Genomic DNA, 8,750 nt, shown 5'->3' with positions numbered 1-8,750 from the left:
TGGTGGTGTGGTGTGGGTGGACCCACATTGCCCTCAGGGACGGAATTCCAGGATTTTGACCCAGTGACAGGAAAGGAATGTCGATGTAGATCCAAGTCCAAGATATATTTCCAAGATTGTATCCTGCACACCCTTCTGTTATCCCAAAGCACTCGTGTACTACAATCGGCCTGTGAAGCACGTAAGACAACACCTTTCACTGTACCTCTGTACATGTGACAGTCATAAAGCAACTCAAAGTCAGGATGGTGACCGGCTTGGAAGGGAAACAGCAGGTGTTGTTGTTTATTTTTCACATTATATACATTAAATATATTTTATAACCACTCTGTGCACCTCTTGAGCAGGTGGGACTTAAATCTGGACCTCCTGGCTCAGTGACAGGGACACAAGAGCCCTATTCATAAACTATCAAATATTTTCATATATTCATATTCCTTAGTACTGACAATACTCTGCTGATTTCAATTCTTACATTTTTACTTTCGCCCTCCAATGACTTGTTGAGTTCCACTTTCCGATTGACTGAAGCAGCCCTCCTGAAAGCTTAGCTCTGCTTTTAGAATTATAGTACCAGCCTTGTAGTATTAGACTCGGCCCCCAAGGGCACTAGTTTCTCTCTGTCTGCCAGATCAAAGTTCTCTATCATTTAAGCACTTTGATTGGATCACAGAACAGTGCAGCACAATTCGAGGCCATTCAACCCATTGTACCTGTGATAGCTCTTTGACTGCTCCAATTTGTCCCACTTCCTTGCTCGTTTTTTTAGATTACTTACAGTGTGGAAACAGGCCCTTCGACCCAACAAGTCCACACCGCCCCGCCGAAGCGCAACCCACCCATACCCCTACATTTACCCCTTACCTAACACTACGGGCAATTCAGCATGGCCAATTTACCTGACCTGCACATCTTTGGACTGTGGGAGGAAACCGGAGCACCCGGAGGAAACCCACGCAGACACGGGGAGAACGTGCAAACTCCACACAGAGAGTCGCCTGAGGCGGGAATTGAACCCGGGTCTCTGGCGCTGTGAGGCAGCAGTGCTAACCACTGTGCCACCGTGCCGCCCGCATTTCCCCATAACCTGACAAACTTTCCCGCTTCCTTTAAATACTCCTCTAATTCCCTTTCTTGAAAGTTGCCATTGAATTATTTGCACACACTTTTGAGGTGTTCCTCCAGGTCACAATCCAAAATAAATAATCCTTACTTTGCCTCTTTTCTTTAGGCAATTATCTCAAGCTTGTCTGTTGTGGTTACTGTGGTCACTTGAAATGGTTTCCCCTCATTCACACAATCCACACTCTTCATGATTTGGATTTTATTTACTCTATTACACGTGCTATTAATTACCTTCACTGAGGATAACAATCCCCAATTTCTCCAATGCTCTAACATAATCGAAATCACTCATCCCTGCTCCCAATCTAGCCATTCTCCTTGGCATCTTCTCTAGATGCTGAATCACCTTCACAAAGTGCATACCCAGAACTGAACACATTACTCCAGCTGGGTCTGACTAGTACTTTAGAATCATAGAATCGCTACAGTGTGGAAAAAGGCCATTTGGCCCACCAAATCCACACTGACCATCCGAAGAGCATTCCACCCTAACCGTGCAACTCTACACCTCTCTACCTACCCTGCACATGATGGTCAATTTAGCATGGCTAATTCAGACTGTGGAAGGAAACCAGAACACCTGGAAGAAAGCCATGTAGACACAGGGCGAACGTGCAAACTCTATACAGTCAACTTAAGGTGGAATTGACCCCAGGTCCCTGGTGCCGTGAGGCAGTAATGCTAACCATTGAGCCACTGTGCCACCCTTTATAACTTTCTCGCTTTTGTCTATTAATCTCTTGATGAAGCCAGAGATCTCATATGTCCCTTTTATAACAGCCTCCTATACTTGTCCACCTGGCTTCAAACATTCAAAAGTACCCCACATCTCTTTTCCTACATCACCTTTAAAATTGCACCATTTAGTTTGTGTTGATTATTCCAACCAAAATGAATCAGTTCTCCACGGTTCAAACTAATTTCCCATGTGCTATCCCATCTCACCAGTCTGTGCTGTCTGTTCTCCTGACTCCTCTTCAATTTTTGTTTCATTTCTGAGTTTCATGTCATCCACAAACTCGGAAACTGTGCACCCTTCACCCAAGTCACCTGATTATACATGGGATACCTGGCACACAAACAGGCCATTCGACCCGACCAATCTGTCCTGGCATTTAGAGTCATAGAGTCATAGAGATGGACAGCATGGAAACAGACCCTTCGGTCCAACCCGTCCATGCCGACCAGATATTATGCCAACCCAATCTCGTCCCACCTGCCAGCACCCGGCCCATATCCCTCTAAACCCTTCCTATTCATATACCCATCCAAATGCCGCTTAAATGTTGCAATTGTACCAGCCTCCACCACATCCTCTGGCAGCTCATTCCATACATGTGCCACCCTCTGTGTGAAAAAGTTGCCCCTTAGGTCTCTTTTATATCTTTCCCCTCTCACCCTAAACCTACGCCCTCTAGTTCTGGACTCCCCGACCCCACGGAAAAGACTTTTTCTATTTATCCTATCCATGCCCCTCATGATTTTGTAAACCTCTATAAGGTCACCCCTCAGCCTCCGGCGCTCCAGGGAAAACAGTCCCAGCCTGTTTAGCCTCTCCCTGTAGCTCAGATCCTCCAACCCTGGGAACATTCTTGTAAATCTTTTCTGAACCCTTTCAAGTTTCACAACATCTTTCCGATAGGAAGGAGACTAGAATTGCCTGCAATATTCCAACAGTGGCCTAATCAATGTCCTGTACAACCGCAACATGACCTCCCAACTCCTGTACTTAATACTCTGACCGATAAAGGAAAACATACCAAAAGCCTTCTTCACTATCCTATCTACCTGCGACTCCACTTTCAAGGAGCTATGAATCTGCACTCCAAGGTCTCTTTGTTCAGCAACACTCCCCAGGACCTTACCATGAAGTGTATAAGTCCTGCTAAGATTTGCTTTCCCAAGATGCAGCACCTTGCATTTATCTGAATTAAACTCCATCTGCCACTTCTCAGCCCATTGGCCCATCTGGTCCAGATCCTGTTGTAATTATCTTGAAGGGATGGGCTGGTCTAATATTATCACTGGACTGTTAATCCTGAGACCCAAATAATGTTCTGGGGACCTGGGTCCAAATGCCTCCATGGCAGATGGTGGAATTTGATTTCAATAAATATTTGAAATTAAGAGTCTAATAATGATCATGAATCTATTGTCGATTGGCAGGAAAAACCCACCTGGTTCACGAATGTCCCTTTTGGGAGGAAACTGCCATCCTTGTGTGGTCTGGCCTACATGTGACTACAGACCCACAGCAATGTCATTAACTCTTAACTGCCCTCTGGGCAATAAATGTTGCCTGGCCAGTGATTCCCTCATCCTGTGAATGAATAAAGAAAAAAAATTACTCTTCACTCCAGCCTCCTCCCACCTTTCCTCATTTAGACCCACCATCCTAACCCTCTATTTCCTTCTTCCTCACCTGCTTGTCCAGTTTCCCCTAACCACATTGATACTGTTCACTTCAACTGCTTTCTGTGGGAGTAGGTTTCACATTCTCTCAGCTCTCTGGGTGAAGAGTTTTCTCCCGAATTCCCTGTTGGATTTTTTGGGGACCATCTGATATCGATGGTGGTCTAGTTGTACTCTTTCAGACAATAGGAAACACTCTCTCTCTCCATTCCATCAAACCTCTCAACATTGTAAAGGCCTCAATGAGATCACCGCTCAGCATTTGCCAAGAAGAAAGAAGCCCAGCTTCTCAACCCTTTGATGATGTGTAAACCCACTCATTGCTGAGATTGTTCTTGTAAATCTCCTCTGTCGTCTCACCAGTGCCTCTGTCTCCCGTATACAATGTGGCACCAGAACTGCACACAGCATCCTAGTGTGGTCTAACCAAGGTCTCATACAGGTTGAATAACCTCAATATTTTTCAGTTTCTATCCCTGTGGAAATAAAAATGTTTGCCTGGGTTTTTCATGATCTTGGTAGGCATTTCAAACCGTTTTCAAACCATCAGAACATTTTGCTGCAGGGGAAACCTTACAGTAGGAATTGTTGCAATGGTTTGAAATTTGACATTTTTGCATTTGTCCCAATGAGTAAAAAAAATTTTCAAACATGTATCTAATTTCAGCAGGATTCATGCTCTGCACTGCCAAGAGGGTTTAGGATAATGGCAGTCGATCTCATTGAGACATACAAGGTTCAGAAAGGCCAAGAGATCATTTCAGTTCCTTGGAAAATCTAAAATACGTAGCGTGCATAGTCTCAGGAAAAGGGACTGATTGTTTAGGACTGAGATGAGGAAAACCTACTACACTCAAAAGTTTTGTGAATCCTCTCTACTCAGAGGACTGATGGATGTTCCATCATTGGATATATTTAAGGCTGGGGTAAGACAGATGTTTGGTATCTCAGGAAATGAAGTGATATGGGAGGGGGCAGGGGTTGAAGACCAAGATTAGCAGTGTTTGAATGACAGAGCAGGCATGATGGGCTATACAGTCTTCCCTTACTCCTATTTCTGATTGATTAATGTGCAAATATCTGGATGTGTCTCTAAGCCATGCGATCTATAATGTGGTGTCCTTGTTCTGTCTAAATGAAACTACTTAATTTCAATCAGGGTGCTGGCTTGCAGTATTGAGGGGTTGGTGTAGCATGGCATGAATGGCCTCAAATGGAAGAGCTAAAATCAGCCACTGAGTTCACCTTGCCTAATTTTGTTGCAGTGTGACTTCTGTTGCAGAGCGTTCTTCTGGTTGTCAATGCTTGTCTGCTGCAATGCCACACTCCCTCTTCTTTACAGAGTGCAGATATAGAATGAGGTTGCACTGAGGTCCTGCTCTCTATGGAGCTGAGATGAGAAACAATATTAGATCATCAAACAGTTGAGACAACTGATTGGGAGAAGATCACTTTGAAGATCTGAGCAATGTTCCCCATCCTTTCTACAGTGAGCTGGAACAGCAATGTCAGAGATGGAGGATAGCTTGGTGCATAGTCAAGAAAGAGCTTTGAAGCACAAAATGGCTTGTAGCATTGGATGGTCATAGAAGTGGGGTCAGCAGATGGAACATTGAAAGGAGAGTGGGGGAGTGTCAGAGGGAAGGATGACGAGAAGCAACAAGGACACTGTAGAGAAACGCTGAGGGAGGGGGAACATAGGGGAAAGGAGTCAGGATGAGTATTAGGGTCAACCCAAACCCTCTGACGGATTTAAAATTCACACAACACCAGATGAGGAGTTTTGGGAAGAGCAGGCTGGAGGGGAGAAGGTTAGGAGTGTTTGGGAAAGAGGTGTTGGCAAGGGGACAATGTTGGGATAGGACGGGTGAGGGTGTTGGCGTGGGAGGGGTCTGTCTTGGGGGTAAGAAGTATGGGAAGGGGAGGTGAGCAAGAGCGGTGATGTGAGGATGGGACAGTTGGAGGAAGGATTGTGTTTGGGTGGAGAGGGGGACAGAGAAGGGGCGGGGTCAAGAGTGTTAGTGGGCGGGGTCAAGGGCAAAGGGGTGGGGCCTAGCGGGAGAGGGGCGGGCGACCTGTTGCCAGGGGCGGGCAACCGTCATCCTCGCGAGAGTTTGTCCTGGGCCGCGACGGCTCGCGCGCAGCGGAGGATAATGGCGTCACCGAGGGCCGAAAGCGGGGTGGTATTAACGGTCACCGGGAGAGCGCGGCCATGAGCTGGGAGGACGGCCCCTCAGGTAGGCCGGGGAAGAGTGTGACGGGAGAGGCCGGGGGGAGAGAGAGAGAGAGAGAGAGAGAGGCCGGGGGAGAGAGAGAGAGAGAGAGGCCGGGGGGGGAGAGAGAGAGAGAGAGAGAGAGAGAGAGAGAGAGAGAGAGAGAGGCCGGGGGGGGGGAGAGAGAGAGAGAGAGGCGGGGGGGAGGAGAGGGAGGAGGAAGGGGGGGGCGGAGAGAGAGAGAGAGAGAGAGGCGGGGGAGAGAGAGAGAGAGAGGCCGGGGGGGGAGAGAGAGAGAGAGAGAGACGAGGCCGGGGGGGGAGAGAGAGAGAGAGGAGGCCGGGGGGGGGGAGAGAGAGAGAGAGAGAGAGAGAGAGAGGCCGGGGGGGGGGAGAGAGAGAGAGAGAGAGAGGCCGGGGGGGGGAGAGAGAGGGAGAGAGGCAGGGGGGAGAGAGAGAGAGAGAGGGGGGGAGAGAGAGAGAGAGAGGAGAGGGGGGGGAGAGAGAGGAGAGAGAGAGAGAGAGGCCGGGGGGGGGAGAGAGAGAGAGAGAGAGAGGCCGGGGGGGAGAGAGAGAGAGAGAGGCCGGGGGGGAGAGAGAGAGAGAGAGAGAGAGAGAGAGAGGCCGGGGGGGGGGAGAGAGAGAGAGAGGCCGGGGGGGGGGAGAGAGAGAGAGAGAGGCCGGGGGGGGGAGAGAGAGAGAGTGAGAGAGAGAGAGAGGCCGGGGGGGGGAGAGAGAGAGAGAGGCCGGGGGGGGAGAGAGAGAGAGAGAGGCCGGGGGGGAGAGAGAGAGAGAGGGGGGGAGAGAGAGAGAGAGAGGCCGGGGGGGGAGAGAGAGAGAGAGAGAGAGAGAGAGGCCGGGGGGGAGAGAGAGAGAGAGAGAGAGAGGCCGGGGGGGGGTGAGAGGAGAGAGAGAGAGAGAGAGAGAGAGAGGCCGGGGGGGGGAGAGAGAGAGAGAGAGAGAGGCCGGGGGGGGGAGAGAGAGAGAGAGAGGCCGGGGGGGGGAGAGAGAGAGAGAGAGAGAGAGAGAGAGGCCGGGGGGGGTGAGAGAGAGAGAGAGGCCGGGGGGGGGAGAGAGAGAGGAGAGAGGCCGGGGGGGGGAGAGAGAGAGAGAGAGGCCGGGGGGGGGAGAGAGGAGAGAGAGAGAGAGAGAGAGAGGCCGGGGGGGGAGAGAGAGAGAGAGAGAGGCCGGGGGGGGGAGAGAGAGAGAGAGAGGCCGGGGGGGGGAGAGAGAGAGAGAGAGAGGCCGGGGGGGGGAGAGAGAGAGAGAGAGGCCGGGGGGGAGAGAGAGAGAGAGAGAGGCCGGGGGGGGAGAGAGAGAGAGAGAGGCCGGGGGGGGAGAGAGAGAGAGAGAGAGAGAGAGAGAGGCCGGGGGGGGAGAGAGAGAGAGAGAGAGGAGAGGCCGGGGGGGGGGGAGAGAGAGAGGGAGAGAGAGGCCGGGGGGGGGGGAGAGAGAGAGAGAGAGAGAGGCCGGGGGGGAGAGAGAGAGAGAGAGAGGCCGGGGGGGGGGAGGAGAGAGAGAGAGAGAGGCCGGGGGGGGACGAGAGAGAGAGAGAGAGAGAGAGAGAGGCCGGGGGGGGGGAGAGAGAGAGAGAGAGAGAGAGGAGAGAGAGGCCGGGGGGGGGGAGAGAGGAGAGAGAGAGAGAGAGAGGCCGGGGGAGGGGAGAGAGAGAGAGAGAGAGAGAGCCGGGGGGGGGAGAGAGAGAGAGAGAGAGAGAGAGAGAGAGAGGCCGGGGGGGGGGAGAGAGAGAGAGAGAGAGAGAGAGAGAGAGAGGCCGGGGGGGGGAGAGAGAGAGAGAGAGAGAGAGAGAGAGAGGCCGGGGGGGGGGAGAGAGAGAGAGAGAGAGAGAGAGGCCGGGGGGGGAGAGAGAGAGAGAGGCCGGGGGGGGAGAGAGAGAGAGAGAGAGAGAGGCGGGGGGGGGAGAGAGAGAGAGAGAGAGAGAGAGGCGGGGGGGGGAGAGAGAGAGAGAGGAGAGAGAGAGGCGGGGGGGGGGAGAGAGAGAGAGAGAGAGAGAGAGGCCGGGGGGGGGAGAGAGAGAGAGAGAGAGAGAGAGGCCGGGGGGGGAGAGAGAGAGAGAGAGAGAGAGGCCGGGGGGGGAGAGAGAGAGAGAGAGAGAGAGAGAGGCCGGGGGGGGGTGAGAGAGAGAGAGAGAGAGAGGCCGGGGGGGGGGAGGGAGAAGAGAGAGAGAGAGAGAGAGGCCGGGGGGGGGAGAGAGAGAGAGAGGCCGGGGGGGGGAGAGAGAGAGAGAGAGAGAGAGAGAGGGAGAGAGGCTGGGGGGGGGAGAGAGAGAGAGAGGGAGAGAGGCCGGGGGGGGGGGGAGAGAGAGAGAGAGGGAGAGAGGCCGGGGGGGGGGGGGAGAGAGAGAGAGAGAGAGAGAGAGGCCGGGGGGGGGGGGAGAGAGAGAGAGAGGGAGAGAGGCCGGGGGGGGGGGGGGGAGAGAGAGAGAGAGAGAGAGAGAGGCCGGGGGGGGGGAGAGGAGAGAGAGAGAGGCCGGGGGGGGGGAGAGAGAGAGAGAGAGGCCGGGGGGGGGGGAGAGAGAGAGAGAGAGAGAGGCCGGGGAGGGGGGAGAGAGAGAGAGAGAGAGAGAGAGGCCGGGGGGGGGGGGGGGGAGGAGAGAGAGAGAGAGAGAGAGAGAGAGAGAGGCCGGGGGGGGGGGGGAGAGAGAGAGAGAGGGAGAGAGGCCGGGGGGGGGGGGAGAGAGAGAGAGAGAGAGAGAGAGAGGCCGGGGGGGGAGGAGGAGAGAGAGAGAGAGGGAGAGAGGCCGGGGGGGGGGGGGGGGGGAGAGAGAGAGAGAGAGGAGAGAGAGGCCGGGGGGGAGGAGAGAGAGGAGAGAGAGAGAGAGGCCGGGGGGGGGGGGAGAGAGAGAGAGAGAGAGAGAGAGGCCGGGGGGGGGGAGAGAGAGAGAGAGAGAGGCCGGGGGGGGGGAGAGAGAGAGAGAGAGAGAGAGGCCGGGGGGGGGGGAGAGAGAGAGAGAGAGAGAGGCCGGGGGGGGGGAGAGAGA

General features: G+C 53.6%; 1 protein-coding gene across 3 annotated transcripts in view; it reads left to right on the top strand.

Annotated features, from left to right (window-relative positions):
- The first annotated feature begins 5,655 nt into the window (after positions 1–5,655).
- The window catches only part of cep350 (centrosomal protein 350), a 166,295-nt gene continuing 163,200 nt past the window's right edge, over positions 5,656–8,750 (top strand). For all 3 annotated transcript variants that reach the window (XM_072573397.1, XM_072573399.1, XM_072573394.1), the window contains exon 1: positions 5,656–5,774. The gene's annotated coding sequence lies outside the window, so the exon portion shown is untranslated. The remainder of the gene's footprint in view (positions 5,775–8,750) is intronic.

This window comes from Chiloscyllium punctatum, chromosome 7 (assembly GCF_047496795.1).
Source record: "Chiloscyllium punctatum isolate Juve2018m chromosome 7, sChiPun1.3, whole genome shotgun sequence".
In the NCBI taxonomy this organism is placed as follows: Eukaryota; Metazoa; Chordata; class Chondrichthyes; order Orectolobiformes; family Hemiscylliidae; genus Chiloscyllium; species Chiloscyllium punctatum.
Note: the sequence above shows the minus strand (reverse complement) of the source record. Positions and strands in the feature narration are given on the sequence as shown.